Source organism: Setaria italica, chromosome V, assembly GCF_000263155.2.
Source record: "Setaria italica strain Yugu1 chromosome V, Setaria_italica_v2.0, whole genome shotgun sequence".
NCBI lineage: Eukaryota > Viridiplantae > Streptophyta > Magnoliopsida > Poales > Poaceae > Setaria > Setaria italica.
In genome coordinates, this window is record NC_028454.1 from 14,992,266 (window position 1) to 15,014,913 (window position 22,648).

At 45.6% G+C, this 22,648-nt stretch overlaps 1 pseudogene; it reads left to right on the forward strand.

Moving 5' to 3' along the window:
- The first annotated feature begins 5,977 nt into the window (after positions 1-5,977).
- Positions 5,978-9,276, forward strand: LOC111257293 (annotated as a pseudogene).
- The last annotated feature ends 13,372 nt before the right edge of the window (positions 9,277-22,648 follow it).

The window sequence follows — 22,648 nt, forward strand, 5'->3', positions numbered from 1 at the left end:
GGGCTAAGAGACTCACGAATATAACCCTTGTCAAGCAACGCCTGTACCTGGCGCTGGATTTCCTTCGTCTCATCCGGATTTGTACGGTACGGTGCGCGGTTCGGAAGCTGTGCGCCGGGAATGAGGTCGATCTGGTGCTCAATGCCACGAAGTGGTGGAAGTCCCGGTGGCAAATCTTTTGGAAAGACATCAGCGTACTCCTGCAAAATGTTAGCAACCGCAGGGGGAATATCCAAAGATGGTGCATCATCAAGTGAAACGAGCACACTAGAGCATATAAGGGCATAGCATGGCAAAGGAGCATCGCGTAACTCATCAAAATCAGCACGTGTGGCAAGCAAAACAGGAGCATTCAACTTGATTTCAGAATTAAGAGATGTCGATGGTTCAAGTTGTTTAGCAGTTTTCGCAGCTCTAGCAAGATCATCTTTAAGAATTTGTTCAGGTGTCATTGGATGTATAATTATTTTCTGACCCTTAAACATGAAAGAATAGTGATTTGAACGACCATGATGCAAGCTATCAGTATCATATTGCCAAGGTCGCCCAAGTAACAGAGAGCATGCTTCCATGGGAATAACATCACAATCGACAAAATCAGAATAAGCACCCATGGAGAAAGGAACACGGACTGATCGAGTAATTCTAATTTTCCCACCATCATTAAGCCATTGAATGTGATATGGATGTGGATGCTTACGAGTGGGTAAAGACAACTTTTCAACCAGCGTGGTACTCGCCAAATTGTTGCAGCTGCCGCTGTCGATGATGATGCGAATCGACCGCTCCTGCACAACGCCCTTGGTATGGAAAAGAGTGTGTCGCTGATTCTTCTCGGACGGTGCGACCTGTGTACTAAGAACACGCTGCACAACAAGACTTTCATACCTATCGGCGTCACCCGGGTTGACATGTACCTCCATAGCTGCATGGTCAGTTGCAAGCATCGCATGTCGAGTATCTTCAGAATCACTAGCGGAAGAGTACTCACCATCATCACGAAGAAGCAAAGTGCGCTTGTTCGGACAGTCCCGAATCACATGGCCAAATCCTTTGCAACGATGACACTGAATATCCCGTGTACGGCCTGTGGGAGGGGCGGCGCCTGTGGAAGGGGCAACGCTTGCAGGTTTGGCCGTTCGCTCGCGTGGTGTAGCGGTGGGCGTGGGTGGCGCAGGGAGAGCGGGTGCGGAGTTGGATGTCGAGCTTCTTCCTGCAAAAGAGTTAGAATATGTCTTCGAGCGGCGTCCCTGCACTTCACGTTCAGCTTTGCAAGCATATTCAAATAATGTTGTCATATCTGTGTAGTCCTTATAATCAAGTATATCCTGAATTTCGCGGTTCAAACCACCACGAAAACGTGCCATAGCAGCATCGGTTTCCTCCAATAACCCACAACGAATCATGCCTATTTGTAATTCCTGGAAATATTCCTCAACAGATTTGGAACCTTGCTGAAAACGTTGCATTTTATTAAGCAAATCGCGAGCATAATAAGAAGGCACAAATCTGTGGCGCATAGCAGTTTTTAATTGCTCCCAAGTGGTTGGAATGGTATTGGGATGTTTGTGTTTATATTCACGCCACCAAATTAAAGCAAAATCAGTAAATTCACTAATAGCAGCTTTAACTTGAGAATTAGCAAGAATATCATGGCATGAAAATTTCTGTTCAACTTCTAATTCCCAATCAAGATATGCAGCAGGATCATATTTGCCATTAAAAGGTGGGATTTTAAATTTAATCTTGGAAAAGGAATCATTACCACCGGAATGGCGTGGCACGCGGCGGGCACGGCCTCGGCGGTCGCCATCGTCCTGGTCCGAGTCACCACCATAACCCTGCTGCAACTCTGCGACTGTAGTGTGCAATGCATCGAGTCTTGCCACAACTGAGTCGAGTGTGGCCTTAGCGGCCGTCTGTGCAAGGTCGAGCTGATCACACCGCTCGGTCGTCGAGGAGATCGTCGAGTCCAGCCGTTCATGAATCATCTGAATGTCGGTGACAAGCCCTTCAACTTGCGCCCGTATGCCCTGCAGCTGGTTAGCCCCCGCGTCGACATCATCTGCCATGGTTAGCGCAAAGACAAGAACACAAGCGACGACAAAATAGGGGTGTAACAGCTCACAAGGCGCTCACACTAGTGCTGTTATCAAATTCTTATCCGTTCTTACCACGCACACAGGGGCGAACTGCAACCAACCGGTGGAACTCACGAAAGATTGGAGGAGCGATTGCCTGGAGAAACAAAATATGCTCGTCGTAGAACTATGTGGAGTTCTGGGAAGGCTGCACTCAAATGAAGGATTAGCACAATCAAACAATAATGCAAAGTTGAAAGATAGTGCCAAACACGTAACAAGAGTTGCTGGTAACAAGGAAAAATCGAAAGAACAGAGGCAAGGTGGAGAGGGCGCACCTCTTTTTTTTTTCTGTTTTTTTTTTCACAGAGGGTGCCCCAAAACTGATAATATGAACACAGAGGATCTCAAATATCAAATTGCGGCACACACTTTTTCCGAAAGTACAGGGGTATTCCGGTAAGGACCAAGAAAGAGAGATACGGATGTGAAAGGCTGGCACGGAATGCGTGGGGGAGGGGGGAATTAACACCAGAGAGTCGTGACCCAGGAGGAGTCACGGCGCGCACAAAGGGAGGTTCCACCGAAACAAATCCGAATCACCTTCCTTCTCCCTGTTGGATTCTTCTTCGTCTTTTTTTTTGCTTCTTTCCTTTTTTTTTTGATTGCTTTCGATCTTTTTTTTTTGACAGGGGAGGGGCGATCGGAGTAGTGGGATGGCGCGGCGCGGTTGTCGCGGGGGAAGGTGCGGTGGGCGCGGCTGGTAGGGTTGGCAAGCAGCGGAACGGCGGCGGCGGCGAAAACTAGGGTTAGATGAAAAACGAGAAACAAAAGATTAAACACAAGTAACCAGCAACAATTGAACGAGTAGGCACACAAATTCAACAAAGACACTTATTGAAAGAATGTGCGAGGCTAAACGGTTGCTGGGACAAAGGATCTAACCTGAAAAAATTTGTTTTGGTTTTTGTGGACTGTAGGAAGGGAAAAACACTCGGTAAAACTCACCGATCAACCTGGAAAGCTGATACCACTTGATAGAGTCGGAGTGCCCGATCTTTCGGTGAGTGGAGATAAATTCGACTTGGTGGAAGTAGACCCTCACGATCCGACTACGACGAGCGAACCCGAAGCGCCAATGCAATCGCTGAACCAACTCCCGATGGTTACCAACCTCGCTGGTGCGAGATCAGCCTGATCACGAAGATCGATTCCTGTCCGCAATCGAAGAACGAACAAGAAAGAGAGGCGAGCAATCTAAATATCACTCGAAGGTGGAGTTCTGAATCACAAGGACAGCGCGTATTTGCGCGTGTTCAAGAGTAGCTAAAGCTAGATGTAAAACAAAACTCAAGTCGTAAACAAAAAGGACTCGGACTAAATAAAGGGGGCGCAGCCCCTGGAGTCCGAAGGGGTCACGGCGCCCAACCCTAGGCGCCCCACCTGGGCTGCCCTGTTGGGCCATCTTCTTATTCCGATGGGCCTTCGTTCCTTAACAGCATGATGAAGTTTAATTCTCTCGCACGGGCTCGAGTGATTGGCCCAACTGGATGAGCAACTGTAGGCGCCTGAGGTGGAGGAGCAACTGGAGGCGCCTGAGGTGCTGCTGGTGTAGATGTACTCGTGGTGTCCTCATCATTCCACGCCCTCGCCTCGATGCACTTCGATCCTGAGATCAACTTGACTTATCTTCAGAACTTAGCCCCAAAAACCTTCCTGGAGGATTGCTCACTAAGAATGAGCATGAATGGGCGCCCTGAGGCCCTAGGCTGATTGGCTTGGGCTTCATAGGCTGATCGGCCTAGGCCCAATTTAGCCCTCCCACCTTCATCTTTCTCTAGGTTGTCGCTTATTCAGGGCCACATCCAATTATGCTCATATATAGTCCAAATTCCCATGAAAACAAAATGTACTCCAAAATACAATGCATATACGAAAATGGTCCGATTATTAAGTATGCTCAATAGTTATGGTATTAAATTCATGTTATTATTGAAGATAAATAGGAGTAAAAAAGTCTTGTTAACAAGCACCAACAGTATCCCAGTACCAATAGGAGAAATGAGTTTCTGTTCTGGTCCCAACTGGTGTAAGTACTCCGCTTGTAACCTTGAATTATAAACATGTAGGGTGATTAGTATCTGATGTAAAAAATAGCTAGGAAAAAGATCACTAGTAGAGAATTGGCTTTCGATACGCCCCCTTTTGTTCTAGTTTAAAGTTGGCCCGAGACAAAAGGGGGTGCGCCACGGTAGGCAAAAATGGAGGGGAGAGTTAGTCTCGGTTGGTAATTGCAACCGGGACTAAAGGCCCCCCTTTAGTCCCGGTTGCAACGGCTAGTTCTGGCGCGTCGGTGGCGGCACCCTTTTGTCCCGGTTGGAGGCTCCAACCAGGATAAAAGGGTGGACCTTTTGTCCCGGTTGAATCCTCAACCCGGGACAAAAAGTTTAGTCCCGGTTGCAGCTTCCAACCGGGACAAAAGGGTGTCTTGGAGGCTCCAACCGGGACTAAACTTTCAACCGGGACAAAAGGTGTTTGTTTTTGTCTCGGTTGGAGTTTTTAACCGGGATAAAAACTCATCCGCATTATATACCAAGACAGAGGCCTTTCTTCCTCCTCCAACCCGAGCTAGTCCAGCACATATACAGAGAGCTGAGCTTCACCTACTCTCCGGTGGTGTCGAAGCAAGGGAGGTGCTGCCCGAAGTTTTTTCCCTCATTTTCGTGGGAATTTCACTCAGCCAACACAAGTGTTGTGAAGGTTTGCTACTTCATCCTCGTGTTATGCTTTGATTTATGCTTTGGAGATGGAAAGATTATTTGCTAGAATGTGATGAAGTAGAAAATGGAGAGGTATTTTGAGCTAGAATGTGAGGGAGATTGATGTGACATATATAGTATGCATTCTTGCAATGGTTTAAGAATGATGCTACCTTGTCTAGACGGTTTATCTTATCAAATTCAATAAGGTTTTTTCAAATCCATACTTGTTGAACTTGCATACCGTGTTCATCTCGGCGAGGATGTTCTCCGCCGAGCAGCAACGTATGTCAAGAAGGAGGTTCGATTCTACGAGAAAGAGTGGATACGGACATCGTGACCGTGTCCCCTTTTCCGTAGAATCAAACCTCTTTCATGACGAAGTGTGGTGCCGCCCAGTTGAGGACATGCTCACGAGATGATCACGATCTTCAAGTTCAACAACTTCTGCAGTGCTAAGATACGAATTTTTGTACATAGATGGCTTCTGCTACTTGTTGAACTTATCAAATTCAATATGGTTTTTCAAATCCATACTTGTTGAACTTGCATACCGTGTTCATCTTTGCGATGATGTTCTCCACCGAGCAGCAACGTATGTCAAGAAGGAGGTTCGATTCTACGAGAAAGAGTGGATACGGACATCGTGACCGTGTCCCCTTTTTCGTAGCATCGAACCTTTTTCATGACAAAGTGCGGTGCCGCCCAGTTGAGGACATGCTCGGGAGATGATCACGGTCTTCAAGTTCAACATCTTATGCAGTGTTAAGGTAATAATTTTTGTACATAGATGGCTTCTTCTACTGGAGGAAGTGGCGATGGTGGGGGCGATTGTGGTTTCTCTTTCGGCAAGGGGAAAATCATAGGTGGCCCTCAGCATAAGCCGAAGAAAATGAGCGCGCTGGAAAAAGCAACGGATGGCCAAGGATGCTTAAAGTCCTCCTAGATAATAACCAGTGGATGGCTTGTTGTATTGTATCATGTTGTTTGGATCTTTAATTTAAATATGTGTATTTGGATCTTCATGTTGTTGTATTGTACCATGTTGTTTGGATCTTTAATCAATTTTCACGCATAATCCATTGTCAAGTGTAATCCATTTTCATGCGTAATACGATGCAGATGGACCGGCAATGGATGTATAATGCAGACAAGCGGAGCAAGGTGTTTATTGATGGCTTGCATTATTTTCTCGAAGTGGCCAAAGCAAACAAGCCAGAGAATGGGTTCGTATGTTGTCTATGCTTCCAATGCAATAACATGGAGTATTCAAAGGGTTCCTGGGGGACTATTCATAGCTACTTGTTTAAATACAGTTTCATGCCTAACTATTTGTTTTGGACCAAGCACGGTGAACGAGGGGTCGTAATGGATAATGGCAAGGAGGAGGAGGAAGATGACACCATTCCGAACTGGGTTGCAGGCCAAGCTTTTCCAGGTACTACAATGGGTGAGGCTGATGAAGATGAGTTTGCAGAAAATGGCCCTACTGATGACCTTGGTCAGGTGATACGAGATGCACACAGAGATTGCGAAATTGAGAAGGAAGCAGCAAAGTTGCAGCGCATGATAGATGATCACCAAAAATTGTTGTACCTAGGTTGCTAGTAGGGACATAAAAAACTAGGTACGACACTAGAATTTGTGCAATGGAAGGCAAATAGTGGTGTGTCCCATAAGGCATTTCAGGGGATATTGAACATTGTTAAGAAGATTCTTCCCGAGAATAATGAATTACCATCCACAACATATGAAGCTAAACATATTATTTGCCCTCTCGGATTGGATGTTCAGAAGATACAAGCATGCTCTAATGACTGTATCCTCTATCGTGGTGATGAATACGAGAAATTGGATGCTTGTCCCGTCTGCGAAGCGCTGCGGTATAAGATCAGGCGAGATGATCCTGGTGATGTCGAGGGGCAATCTCCCAAGAAGAGAGTTCCCGCGAAGGTGATGTGGTATTTTCCTATAATACCACGCTTGAAGCGCTTGTTCAGAAACAAGGCGAATGCTAAGTTGATGCGATGGCACAAAGAAGAACGTATGGAAGATGAGATGCTGAGACACCCCGCAGATGGGGCCCAGTGGAGATCAATTGATAGAGCATTCCCGAACTTTGAAAGTGAAGCAAGGAACATAAGGTTTGGTTTAAGTACTGATGGATTCAATCCATTCGGTGAGTTGAGTAGTGGCCATAGTACTTGGCCTGTGACCCTATGTATGTTCAACCTTCCTCCTTAGCTGTGCATGAAGCGGAAGTTCATTATGATGCCGGCACTTATCCAAGGCCCAAAACAACCTGGCAACGACATTGACATGTACCTAAGACCGTTGGTTGATGACCTTTTACAGCTCTGGAAGGAAGAAGGTGTACGTGTGTGGGATGAGGTTAGACAAGAGATCTTTAATCTACGAGCATTGTTGTTCGTAACCATCAATGATTGGCCTGCACTGAGTAACCTTTCAGGACAGACAAATAAGGGATATCGGGCATGCACCCACTATTTAGATGACACAGACAACATGTATTTGAAGCACTTTAAGAAGGTCGTCTATATGGGTCATCATCGATTTCTCCCTGCTTACCACCAGCTGAGAAAGAGTGGGATACATTTCAAAGGGGCGCCAGACCATCGTAAAAAACCTGCACACCGTAATGGAAAGCGTGTCTTTGAGATGATGAAGGATGTAAATGTAGTCTTTGGAAAGGGTCTTGGTAGCCAACTTGTTCCGAACGACGATAACGGACATGCACCCATGTGGAAGAAAAAGTCAATATTTTGGGAGCTACCTTATTGGGAAATCCTAGAGGTTCGCAACGCAATAGACGTGATGCACCTGATGAAGAATCTTTGCGTGAACGTGCTAGGCTTCATGGGTGTTTATGGGACCTCAAAAGATACATTGGAAGCACGACAGGACCTGAAAGCCATGGGGCAACGAGATGACCTACATCCGGAAAAGCAAGATAATGGACAGCACTACTTACGTCCTGCCAGTTACACTCTCAGCAAGGAAGAAAAGGATAGCATGTTTGAATGCTTGAATAGTATGAAGGTCCCATCTAGGTACCCCTCGAATATAAAGGGAATAATAAATATGAAACAAAAGAAGTTTAGAAATCTCAAGGCCCATGACTGCCATATGTTGATGACCCAGTTGCTTCTGGTTGCACTGAGGGGTGTTCTACCGGAAAATGTCCGGTTGCCGCTCATAAAGCTATGCGCGTTTCTCAATGCGATTTTGCAGAAGGCAATCAATCCATCCAAGCTATCAAAGCTAAGAACGATGTGGTGCAATGTCTTGTCAGTTTTGAGTTGTTATTTCCACCATCCTTCTTCAATATTATGACGCACTTACTGGTTCACCTAGTAAAAGAGATTGGTATTCTCAGACCTGTATACCTGCACAATATGTGGCCTTTCAAGAGTTTCATGGCAGTCCTAAAAAACTATGTTCTTAATCGTGCCCATCCAGAAGGAAGCATCACCGAGGGATATGGAACAGAGGAGGTGATCGAGTTTTGTGTTGATTTTATTGATTCAATTGACTCGATTGGGGTTCCAACTTCGCGCCACGAGGGGAGGCTCTGAGGAATGGGCAGCCTTGGAAGGAAATCAAGTTTCAGCAATGATACTGATTTGTTCGACAAGGCACGCTACACTGTGCTACAATAGTCATCCTTTATGTCTCCGTATATCGAGCAGCACAGGCAGATAGTAGTTTCCAAAAACTCGACCAAATCCGATGCTTGGCTTACCCGTCATCACATGGAAACTTTTCCCTCCTGGTTGTGCCAACAACTTATGGGTAACTCTGAGATTTACCCACAGCTCGCCTGGTTAGCCAGGGGACCTGCTAGCACAATCGTCAAATTCCAAGGCTATGAGATAAATGGTTATACATTTTACACGACAGCCCAGGACCAGAAAAGCACGAACCAGAATAGTGGTGTCCGCATAGATGTCATGGACAGAAATAATAGCAAGGAGTCATATTATGGTTTCATACAGGAGATAAGGGAACTCGAATACGGACCGCTGTACATCCCTCTATTTCTTTGCAATTGGGTGAAGCTAACTGCCGTAACCAAAGATCAGTACGGAATGACAATAGTAGATCTGAGCAAGACTGGATACAGTGATGACCCATTCGTACTTGCCAATGATGTGCATCCAATGTTCTATGTGAAGGACATGTATAGCAAACCCAAGAGAAATCCAGAAGAGACATGGGAGCCAAAGTGCCACATAGTTCTTCCACGTAAAAGAAAAATCGTGGGAGTCGAGGATAAAACAGACCAATCAGATGATTATGATCAGTTTGATGGCATGCCTCCATTCGCAGTTGAAGTGGATCCAAGCATACTGCTATCTAAAGAAGAGGCTCCGTACTTACACTGCCATCATGATCAAGGAACTTTCGTGAAGAAGAAATTTTACAACGTTGTATTGTAATGCGCTAAATTTACATGACCTTTGTGTAGTACTTGATACAATTTTTAATTTACCCTATGTATGATTTCATGTGTTCTTAAATTTGTTAGGTGAAGATTTATTAGATAAACATGAACAATGTTAACCACATACATACATGGATTTTTTTGGGCGTTGAAATTATTTAATTGAATAATTTCTTGATCCCAGCGATGCAGTAAAATAAATATTTTAGAGGCTAAATGAACTGGTATAGAATTAATGACTAAATCACACTTATTGTCAATATACTCGCTAATTAAATATATTTTTGCATGTACAAAATATGTGAAGGTTTTTGTTTTTGATCCTGAAATGGAGTGAAAACATAAATAAAATCCATTTCCAAAAAACAGGCGGGAGAAGAAAAATGGGAAAAGGCCCTTTTGTCCCGGGTGCCAACAACAACCGGGACAAAAGCCCCCCCTCCCCTTGAACCCGGTTGCAAACTGCAACCGGGATAAAAGGGTAGTTTTCGACTCCCGCTGGGACGTACCCTTTTATCCCGGTTACAGTTGGCCCTTTTATCCCGATTGGTGGTGGCACCCGGGATAAAAGGCTAGGCTCCCAGTCCGCCTCGTGGATGTACCCTTTTGTCGCGGGTCCCATCACCAACCGGGATAAGGGGGGGCTTTTATCCCGGTTGGTAATAGGACCCGGGACAAAAGGTCCTTTAGTCCCGGGTGCCATTACGAACCGGGATAAAAGGGGGGGGGATAAAAGGTACTATAGCCTCTTCTACCCCCACGCCAGTTACACTTAGCCAAAATTTCGCCAAGATCCCTTGCTCTACTCCGTCGCCGCCAGTCCGCCTCCCTCGCCGGCCGCCGTCGTCGTCGTCCCCCATTGCCCCGACCATCGTCGTCCCGCCGCCCGACCGCCTCGCCCGCGCCCTGACAGCCTCCTCCTCCATCGCCCCGGCCCACCTTGATCCTCCTTCGTCGCGCCCCCTCGACCTCATCGCCTCCGGCCGCCTCCATCGCGGGGCCTCGTCGCCGCCTCCGTCCTCGTCGTCGCCTCTGTCGCGCGCGCCACCTCGTCGCCGCCTCTATCGCACGCGCCGCCTTGTCACCCCTCATCACCGGTCACCTCCGTCCGGCGTTTTCTTTGCTCCGTCCTCGCCTCCGCCGTCCCACCACCCCGGCCGCCGCCGTCCAGCCGCCCCGACCACCATCGACCATGCGAGGTCCGCCGGCACTAGCGTCGGGAGTACCTCTCTTACTGGCGTCGGGAGCACCGGCTTGCGTCAGCAAGGGCCTTTTTTATAGTTAGCAAATAAATGAAAATGAGTAGTAATTAGTTAGAAAATAAATAGATATTTTTATATGTGTTAGAAAATCAAATTAGTGGAAATTAGTAGTAATTAGTAGTAATTAGTTAGTTGCTCCGCCTAGGTTAGAAATTAATCGTGTTTCGTCGTGGTTCAATCCTTCGTATAGGAGATAGTGGCTAATTCCAGAGACGTCCGTCCTCGCCTCCGCCTAGGTTAGAAATTAATCGTTGCCGCGGCCACCTCGCTCCGTCCCCGCCTCAGCCGTCCCGCCGCCCCGGCCGCTGCCGTCCCAACCTAGGCACCGTCGACCGCGCGAGGTCTGCCGGCACTGGCGTCGGGAACGAATTAGTTATAAAATCAATAGATATTTGTATATTAGTTAGAAAATCAAATTAGTAGGAATTTGGTAGAAATTCGTACAAAGTACTACTAATTTGTTGAAATTTGTATAAACATTCCGGACTTTGTGGGATTCATGTTATTTTATGATTTCATGTATATACCCTTATGTACATATAACTAAGGCAATTTCTATGACTGTCATGTATGATTCCATTTATGTTTCAATCAATAGTTGAAATGGCAGACAACGAGACCGCAAGGTATCTCATGGAGCAGATAATAGCTGGTGATGGTAGTGGCAACAACCTTCCACTATCGTACACCGATGAAGAGGGCACCTAGGCGGACATGTTCCTCAACATGTCCGCCGATGGGAATGAAAAGCATGAGCCCCAGCAACACCTTGCCGTGGCGGAAGGTTTCAGCGAGGTATATATAACGAATCTTGTATTGTTTCGCGCCACCATTACTACTACGTACTAATTAACAAATCTTGAACTGTTAGCCCTCTGGATCGACGCAAGGGTAGAAGACCCGAGGTCGTACAAAGGTGATGGAAGGGAGGCTTGTCATCACGGAAGTGACAGAAGAGGGCAGGCCGGTTGCTCCCGAGAAAGTAGCAAAGAAGTACGTGAGTCAGATCGGGGCAATCGTTCGGGACAACGTGCCTATCAGCATTAGAGAATGGAAGGGCAGAAGCATAATCCGTACGTCCTCCCAAAGATAGAAAAGAATATGCTGTGGGAAGACGTCAAGAGACATTTCACATTCCCCCAAGGATATATTGAAAAGGATGTGAAAGTGTGGACGCTGAAGAAGATGGCTACACAATTCCAGACATTCAAGAAGATGCTGGATGCCCACTACATTAAGAAGGGCCGAACTCCAGACTTCAACGCGTGGCCAAAGTTGAGGGACCACTAGGAGGCATTTGTTGAATATAAGAAGAGTGAAGACGGTGTAAAAAAGATCCTGACCAACACTACAAATGCTAGTCAGAAGGGCTACCATCATCATCTGGGGCGAGGTGGTTATGGCATAGCGATTCCCAAATGGAGGAAGATGGAACAAGATCTGATCGAACGGGGAATCGTACCTGCAACTATTGAATGGCCCGAACGATCAAAAAATTGGTATTACGCTCATGGAGGCTCCCTGAGCCAAGAGGATGGGACGTTGATTTTCAATGACATAATATGTGAGAAGGCCGAACGTCTTATGAAGAACATTGAAGATTCTAAGGCTGGGAGGTTGAAGGTGGACCGAGAAAATGATGAGCTCACATTGGCCCTCGGTAATCCCAAGCACCCAGGATGTTGCTGAGGGTTCAGGGTCATTCCGTGGAAGTTTGCTTTCCGAGGCGACAACGCATCGTACAGAAGTCGCAAGCGAAGAAAGGAACAGATCGAGGAGAGCTGGCGGCAGATGCTAGAATCCAAAGTGCAGGCACAAGAACAAAGAATATTGGAGGAAATCAATCGTCGAGTGTCCCACACAGTTGCGGAGTTGGCCCAATCTGGAGCATTGCCAAATCCAAACTACACCAGCCCTTCTCAACGCCTCTTGAGCAGTTGTGCTTCTACAGGGGTCCCCGATGCGCAGACGCCCAGGTTACCCGTGGAGGAGCAATGGTTCCCCGTGGATGCCATCACGCAATGCATCACATGTGAGCTGAATGCACCGGTCAGCAACCTCACTATTAAGGTATACTTATACATAATATTTATGCAATCTTGTCAATTGATCCACGCCTCGTGATCGGAGTTTAATAACTTGTTTACTTCTGCTATATGTACAGTTAGCATACGGGAGTGCGTTAGCAACCCTGGCGGGGCAGAGCAGTCATGGCATGGAGATTCCACCTGGCTACGCCAGCGTCCGCATAGAGCAAATTGTTGATAGCCAATATGAAGGCCTAGAGCTCGACCTCCCGGGAGGTGACAGGGAAAAGACACTAGCAGATGCGCTTCATGGGATCATTCTATGGCGAAAATGCTACATCATTATTCCCAGCACGGAGCCATCTCCTCAGAGCTCAAGACCGCTCCCCGTAGATCCCCAGCAGTAACCTTCTCCTCATAGCTCAAGACCGTCATCTCCTGCACAACTTGCTCCAGGACCGTCCCTTCCTGCTATATCAAGGTCTCCATCTCCACCACATCCTAGTGATGGGAGCGACGACGACAATAACAACACCCCTCCCAGATCACCGTCGCCGGCACCAAGAGCCACCCCCATGAAGGAACCTGTAGCACCACTAAAGAAGTCACGAGCACCGCCTCCCAAGCAAAGACAGAGAAAGAAGAAAACAAAGGAGCCTGAAGTGACTCGTAAGGAACGCTGGAAGGCAATGACTCATGCGGAACAGTAGGCAGAAATCCAACGAGAGGCCAGTGAGTGATTCAAGAAACAAGCCAAAGAAAAAAAAGCAAGGGAGATGGAGCCACCGCCAGTAAATCGAAGAGATTTAAACTTTTTTATTAGGATGGAAGAAGGAGCCAAGAAAAGGATACCACTCTTATCAAACTATGAACGGGCTTTAGTAAAAGCTGATGAAAAGGACAAAAGGAAAGATAAGTCATCTTCCAGTGGTGCTATCCCCAACCTCAGCCATTTATCAAAAAAGACGCTCAAAGGGTAGCAGCAATACCCTTGGATCAACAAGCACAAGTATTGAAATTCATGCAAGAAACAGGTCTGGGACTTGATGAATGCTTAGGGCAAGTTGACACGCCAACTGCACCGCCCCCTAAGCCAAGATGGCCTTATGAGCTAGGCAAACCTCTTATAAGGCCCAATCTGGTACGGAAGCTATCAACAAAGATGTACGCATTCCATCAATGGTACATGATGGCATCCGCCGACTCGAGGGAGATGCTCGACCTGAAGGTAAAACCGATAGATTTTTACGGCGAAGGCGAGAAAGTGCTGTGGCTACTTCAAGGATATATACGAAGTGTACCATCATGATGCCCTGGACGTCTCTCTGATCAGCGCTTGGGTTCTATAAGTGTCCGTTTATCTCTACATGTAAATTTTGGCGTGCGTCACCATACTAACTTCGTCTTCCATTTTATGTAGGATGCTAATTCAGACGTATCGATGAGAGGCGTACCTACATATAGGCTTCATGGATCCATCTGTAGTTAACCAAAAACAGATACAATTAGCGCCGGAAAAAACCTTGGTGGAAGTATACAATTTTCTAGACAAACAAAGATTCAAGGATTTCATACTACTTCCATACAACTTCAAGTAAGTGTGTGTATACCGTCTACTTTCGTTGTCCTTTTCCTTATCTCTACATGTTAGTTAGCTCTAATATGCATGAACATTTTACATACGCAGCTTCCACTGGATCCTTATTATAATTGAGCCTGAAAGAAGCCACGTCACTGTCTTCGATTCATTGAGGAAAGATCCGGTGGAGTACCAAGACATGCAAGACATGCTAGGCTTGTAATAATTCTGGACCTTTATCTCTATGCAAAAGTTTGTTTTCCTAAATTTTATCCCTGTTGCACTATATCATTCATTATTCTAATCCGCAGCGCATGGAAACAATTCATAAGGACACACAAAGGTCCATTCAAAGAAAAACTTACATGGAACACAGACTTCCCGGTACGTATGAAGTCTGCACATTTATTACATTGTATAACATGAATATTTCATAACTTATTTTTTTCCGCACTGAAGTGCTTAAGACAGGAACCCGGGAATAATCTATGTGGCTACTACATCTGTGAGCACATGCAAAGTTTTATGGGACCCAAGGGACTAAAGATGACGCCGCACAACTTTAAAGTACGTAAAATAAAACTATTACTAGTTAATTATTTTCTAGCTGCTTATATTTATTTGTTCATGTAACATTCACAAATTTCCAAATTATAGATGTTAAATATTCAACAAGGACTCTTGAAGGAAGAAAGAGTAGCGGCAATATGTGAAGGTCTCATTGGATTTCTAATGGATGAGGTGGTAAATCCAAAAGGAGAATTTTATTACGATGGACGACAATTAGACGCTCCGAGCAGCAACACCTCGACGGGAAGATTGTAGATATATAGTTTGATTTATTTGTATATATAATACGCCCTAATTATGATCGATTTGTACTAGTTGAATGGTGTATATGAATTGTGTATATATATAGTAATTGTATAATTACAAATCTCATTTGTTTAAATACTAGTTGATTTCATTCTAAAAAAAATCTCAACTACTAAAGGTTAACAAAAGGGCCGCGGTACTACATACGTGATGCATGCATGAAAATTTCAGGCACCACGCAGGGTGCCATGCAGGGTACCCTTTACTCCCGGTTGGGTACCCAACCGGGACTAAATGGGCACCCTTTACTTCCAGTTGCTTTTACCAACCGAGAGTAAAGGGCCTGTTCCGCGCTTGGCGTGGCAGGCCCTTTAGTCCCGGTTGGTGACACCAACCGGGAATAAAGGGTGACCTTTACTCCCGGTTGAAAGACCCGGGACTAAAGACCCCCCTTTTGTTCCGGTTGGTTTATCCCGGATGGATTTTCGGGAGATATGCACCCTACCAACCGGGACTAAAGGCCAATTCTCTACTAATGGATCACAATACTTCGTAATGTATGTAAATACTTCCACATCTGTCTCTTTCTATGTTTGTTGGTCTAGAGTAGTTGGTTGATCCTGCTTACCCAATCAACATGAACCATGGTCAAAATGTAGAGAGCACTGTCTCGTTGACGTACAATGATTAACTTAGGCACATGGATGTGTCACGATTTGTGATGCAGACGTGTTCTCCTTAGCGCGTCGACTTTAAAGATAAGATGGGGAAATCCTGGAGGAGTACTCAGAGAGGGTTATTTCCCTGTTAGGATTAGCCTCCTAGATCCCTACATAACTTTGTGTATCAAGCACGTCAGCCGTCACTCAGCATACCCCAGGAGTAGTCAGCCGTGGTGTAGGCCCCAAGAGTACATTGTTGTTGACATGGCCAATCATGTGGAGAACAAGTCAAAGACATTATGTTAAAGAAAATAATTTTTAATAATGACTTAGCTTTTGATTTTTGTCAGAGTCAGAGGATCAGCGTGCTGCTCAGGCTTAGAAGCCCCCGGACATCACCCTGGTTTGCATGCCCGAGTGGGCGGTAGCCACTGAAGGTGACCACTCGGAACTCATCCCAAACTGATTTCAGTTGAGCTGAGTGGTCCTAAACCTTGTGGTGTGTGACGGTGATCTTTGTCGTGGGATGCTCACTGCCGAGTCATCATTATGGTCGTTGGGTTAACACGTCATGGGGTGCATGTGGCTATAACGGTGACATCGAAGGATGTGTCAGACTCACAGGATTACCTATCCGTGGTTGATAGTCTGCCCCTCTGTCACGCATTACATTAGGCTAGCAGAAGGACTTGGTACACATGTTCCATGGTGTTTTACTTGTTGGTATGGAACTAGCCATTTGGTGGAGGGGAAACGACCAGGGGATGGCCCGCCTCCATGTCAATGTTTATTTTTAGACAAGTTTCATAATTCAGGTATTGTGAGCCCATACTTCCATAATTCTTAGATTTACATACGAATTATATTGATTACATCTTCATGGACAACATCCTTGATTAAGAGTTCGAATATGAGTACATGAAAAAGGGAGATTACATTATTTGTCTGCCTATTACAAAGCTACAGGAGAAAAGAAGTCTCTTGTCGCTGTAGATATGAAGCTTGTGATAGATATAGGAAGTGAGCCATAGCTCAACTGGTTAGAGTAGGAGGTGTGGCTGTGCACTCGAACCATTCCCATTCCGCCCAAAACCTTAGGTTCGAGTCCCCTCTAGCTTGAATTTTAGTGCCTATTTCATTTTCTTAATGAAAAATCACCTCCTTCCTTCTAGGTTGATCCAATATTTAAGCTTGTGGTACACATAGGCGTAGCAAATATGGCATGAGTTCATGGATGCATACTAGCTACCTTGACTTTTATGCATGATGCAACAGAAGTGCAACTCATGTTTGTGTGAGATGCCAACATTACTTTTATGCATGATGCAACAGAAGTGCAACTCATGTTTGTGTGAGATGCCAACATTACTTAGGCCCTGTTTGGCATGACTCCAACTGTTGGGATACGAGGTAGGCTACGCTAGCGCAAATCAAAATTTCTACCACGTATAACCAGGAAGAACTGCCGTATAAGGATCACGGGATTACCACTCGACGCACTACTGGTGCGGAAGATGTAGATATGCATCGATGCAGTGAAGACGATCACGTAGTCGTACGTAGTCGATCAACGTAGTCGATCACGTCCAGCAGCTCCTCAGCAGCTCGTCCACGTGCACAGCAAGATCGCCTCCGGTACCGCGGCTCGTCGTCGGCTCGTCGTGGCTCGTCGGCGGCTCGTCGATGGCTCGTCCAAGTGCTGCAGGCGCAACACCTCCAAGGTATCCACACGTGCAGGGAGGAAGCGTCGCAAGCCGGATTGCTAGATCCGCGAGTTGCAACAGGCGAGGGCGTGCGAGGCGCGGCAAGTGTGTTCAGCCAAAAGGTGTCAACCCTAGGGCGCCCCCACCCCTCTATTTATAGAGGTTCCTAACGGGCCTCTGGGTCCGAGGCCCATTACTACTTCTAAACCTAATCCAACTCGGATCAGATCCGAATTGGGCTTCCAGCCCCTTAAGTGTGTGACCCTATGGGTTCGGATACGTATAGACATGGCCCGAGTACTCCTACTCGGCCCAATAGTCGGTAGCGGCCTCTAGCAAGACGTGCCAACTCCTATACGCATACGAAGATCATATCAGACGAACCATCACAACATAATATACATGCTATTCCCTTTGCCTCACGATATTTGGTCTAGCTTCAAGCCGACCGCTCTTTCTCGATCCTGTGATTCGGAATCCCTTTGTAGGTTAACTCTTAACCGTACGTAGCATGGCCATGCATTTTCGGATCCGATCACTCGAGGGGCCCAGAGATATCACTCTCAATCAGAGAGGGGCAAATCCCATCTTGATTGACCATGTCTCATAGCATGCTTCTTGACAAACCCGAAAGCTACCTTTATAACTACCCTGTTACGGCGTAGCGTTTGATAGCCCCTAAGTAGGTCGATCCACATCTAGAATACATGCGACAATCTCAGGTCTAAGGACAAAGCGTATATGTTGTTTAAAGAGAGAACTACTTCTCGTGTTGGGTCAGTCCTAACACATGTCTCCACATGTGTCCACATTATTAGTTCAACATCTCCATGTCCATGACTTGTGAAACATAGTCATCAACTAATACATGTGCTAGTCTAATATTCATGTGTGTCCTCACATGAACTCCGACTAGGGACAACTTTAGAATAACCATACAAGTAAAGAGTTTCACATACAATTCACATAATTGCAAATCAATTCAAGTAGCCTTTAATGGATATTCAATGAACACAGTATACAAATCATGGATACAAATGGAATATCATCATCTCTATGATTGCCTCTAGGGCATACCTCCAACAGTCTCCCACTTGCACTAGAGTCAATCTAGAAGGTACCTAATACCCATAGCTCTTACATGCGCATCATGCTTAGCCTGCGGGAGTGGTTTTGTCAACGGATCAGAAATGTTCAGATCCGTGTGTATTTTGCATATCTTGATCTCACCCCGGTTAACGAAGTCTCGAATGAGATGAAATCGCCGCATTACGTGTTTATTCTTCTGGTGGTTCCTTGGCTCCTTTGCTTGCGCAATTGCCCCATTGTTATCACAGTAGAGATTCAATGGGCTGGACGCATTCGGGAACACACCAAGCTCAATGAGGAAATTCCTTATCCAAACACCTTCCTTCGCGGCTTCCGAAGCCGCGATGTACTCGGCTTCTGTCGTAGAATCGGCCACCGTCTCCTGTTTGGAACTCTTCCAACTAACAGCACCACCATTTAGCGTGAACACAAATCCTGATTGTGACTTTGAATCATCTCTGTCGGTTTGGAAACTAGCATCGGTGTAACCTGTTACAACGAGCTCCTCCTGACCTCCATAGACGAGGAACATATCTTTAGTCCTTCTCAAGTACTTAAGAATGTTTTTCACCGCTGTCCAGTGACTCTCACCTAGATCAGATTGGTGTCTGCTTGTCATACTTAGCGCATATGAAACATCTGGGCGAGTACTTATCATTGCATACATGATAGATCCAATAGCCGAGGCATATGGCACTCTACTCATGCGATCCCGCTCATCAGCAGTCGAAGGACACTGAGTCTTGCTGAGATGTATGCCATGTGACATAGGCAAGAACCCTTTCTTTGCCTCTTCCATGCTGAACCGCTTCAACACTTTGTCAATATAAGTATCTTGGCTCAAACCTATAAGCCTTCTCGATCTATCTCTATAGATCTTAATGCCCAGAATATATGCCGCTTCCCCTAAGTCCTTCATCGAAAAACTATTTTTCAGTGAAGTCTTTACGGACTCAAGCATAGGAATGTTATTTCCAATCAGTAATATGTCATCCACATATAAGATTAGAAATACTACAGAGCTCCCACTAACCTTCTTGTAAACACAAGACTCTTCTTCGTTCTTGGTGAAGTCAAACCCTTTGACCACTTCATCAAAACGAATGTTCCAACTCCTAGATGCTTGCTTCAATCCATAAATGGATCTCTGAAGCTTGCATACCTTTCCAGCATTTTTCGGATCGACAAAACCCTCGGGCTGTATCATATACACGTCCTCAGCTAGGTTTCCATTCAGGAAAGCTGTCTTGACATCCATCTGCCATATCTCATAATCGAAATATGCAGCTATAGCTAGAATAATCCGAATGGACTTAAGCATCACTACGGGCGAGAAGGTCTCGTCGTAGTCAACTCCTTGAACTTGTCGAAAACCTTTTGCGACAAGTCGTGCTTTATAGATGTGAACATTTCCATCCATGTCCTTTTTCTTCTTATAGATCCACTTGCACTCTATGGCTTTAACACCATCAGGCAGGTCAACCAAGTTCCAAACTTGATTGTCTCCCATGGACTCTATTTCGGATTGCATGGCACTCTGCCATTTTTCGGAGTCTGGGTCCATCATTGCTTCTGCATATGTCGCAGGCTCATCATTATCCAACAATAATATTTCTCGCATTTCGCGGAGCCTTGCTGACCTTCGTGGTTGTGGCGGTGCTTCTCTTGCCATGGGTATCTCAACTTGTTCTGCTACGTTAGCATCACTCATTGATTCTTGCCCGATTGGCTCATCTTGAACTTCTTCAAGATGCACTGTCTTTCCACTCTTTTCTCCTTTGAGAAACTCTTTCTCTAGGAAAACCCCGTTCCGAGCGACAAACACTTTGCCTTCTGATCGGTTGTAGAAATAATATCCCAAAGTTTCCTTTGGATATCCCACGAAAATGCACTTATCCGACTTGGGTGTGATCTTGTCCGACTGAAGTCGCTTGACAAACACTTCACATCCCCAAATCTTTAGAAAAGACAGACTAGGAACCTTTCCAGTCCATATCTCATATGGTGTCTTAACTACGGATTTAGATGGTACCCTATTTAGTGTGAAAGCTGCTGTTTCTAGAGCGTATCCCCAAAATGACAACGGTAGGTCCGACTGGCTCATCATTGATCGAACCATGTCTAACAAAGTTCGATTACGTCGCTCGGACACACCGTTTCTCTGAGGTGTTCCAGGCGGCGTAAGTTGTGGAACAATTCCGCAACTCTTTAGATGATTGCTAAACTTGTGGCTCAAATATTCGCCTCCACGATCAGATCGCAAGGCCTTAATTTTCTTGCCACGCTGATTTTCAACTTCATTCTGAAATTCCTTGAACTTTTCAAAGGTTTCAGACTTGTGCCTCATCAAGTAGACATAGCCATATCTACTAAAATCATCAGTGAAAGTTATGAAGTATTGGAATCCTCCTCTAGCCGTCGTGCTCATTGGTCCGCATACATCACTATGTACGAGTTCCAACAAGTCTACTGCTCTCTCAGGAAATCCTGTGAAAGGCGTCTTAGTCATCTTGCCTAGCAAGCAAGCCTCACATGTCTCGTATGATTCAAAATCAAATGAAGTTAGAAGTCCATCAGAATGGAGCTTCTTCATGCGCTTTTCACTTATATGACCCAAACGACAATGCCACAAGTAGGTAGGACTCAAATCATTAGGCCGAGGCCTTTTAGCACTTACATTACAGACAGGTGAACCATCAAGATTTAAAACAAACAATCCATTCACAATGGGTGCAAAAGCCATAAACATATTATTCTTAGAGATCACACAACCATTGTTTTCACTCGCAAATGAATAACCATCCTTCATCAAACATGAAGGAGACAAAATGTTTCGACTTAAACTAGGAACAAAATAACAATTATTCAACTCCATAATAAATCCTGACGGGAGGTGGAGTTGCATCGTCCCGACGGTCAAAGCAGCAACTCTTGCATTATTGCCCACGCGGAAATCAACTTCTCCTCTTTCCACGCTTCTACTTCTTATCATTCCCTGCATCGAATTGCAAATATGAGCAACCGATCCGGTATCAAATACCCAAGAATTAATAACTGTATCAGCGAGAAATATGTTGTCTATAACATAAACAACAAGCGTACCTGAGGTAGAAGTACTCTTACTTCCGCCGTTCTTCAACGAAGCTAGGTACTGCTTGCAGTTTCTCTTCCAGTGACCAAGTTCATGACAGTAAAAGCACTCTTTATCTGGAGCAGGTCCAGGTCCAGCTTTAACTTTGGGCGGTGGGTTTGGCTTGGACGTTCCAGCCTTGCCCTTCTTCTTCCAAGAATTGCCCTTCTTCTTAAAGCTGGGCTTGTTCTGTATCGCCATCACATGGCTGGTACTAGCGCTTTTCTTTATGCCAGCCTCTGCTGTTTTAAGCATGCCACACAGCTCATTCAGACCCTTCTCCGTCCCATGCATATGGTAGTTCGAGATGAAGTTCCCATAGCTAGGAGGAAGAGACGAAAGAATGAAATCAGTGGCCAACTCTTGGCCCAGTGGGAAGCCTAGCTTCTCCAACCGTTGAGTGTAACCAACCATCTTGATTACGTGTGGTCCTACTGCTGCGCCTTCTGCTAGCTTGCTCTCAACAAAGGCCTTAGACACATTGAACCTTTCAGTCCTGGCCTGTGTTTGGAACATGTCTCTAAGCGCCACGATCATATCGTGCGCCTCATGGTTTGTTTCGAACTGCATCTGCAGCTCGGGTTCCATGCAAGCAAGCATAAGGCAGCTTACTTCGAGGTTAGCATCACATGCTTTCTTGTAAGCATTCTTAGCAGCAGCGGGTGCATCCTCAGCAGGTTCTTCTGGTAGTGGGTTGTCTAGAACATCTTCCTTTTTCTCAGCCCTGAGAACAATTCTCAGGTTGCGGATCCAATCCGAGTAGTTTGTTCCATTCAACTTGTCCTTCTCAAGGACCGAACGCAAAGCGAAAGATGTGGTGGTGTTGCTAGGTGCCATTTAATCTACAACAAAAGTAATGCAAAATACACTAAGACAAACATATCCATGATAGAGCAAATTACATTAAACTATTTTAACAGAATCTACTCCCACTAAAATCAATATCCCTCTATTGAAACTTAGTGATTCAGGATCCACAACTAACAAGTCCACTAGTGAGCTTTAGCATCACCGCTAGCAAACGAGGTAGATCGGTAAGCAACTTTTGCTAATCATATCACATATGACTCCTGTT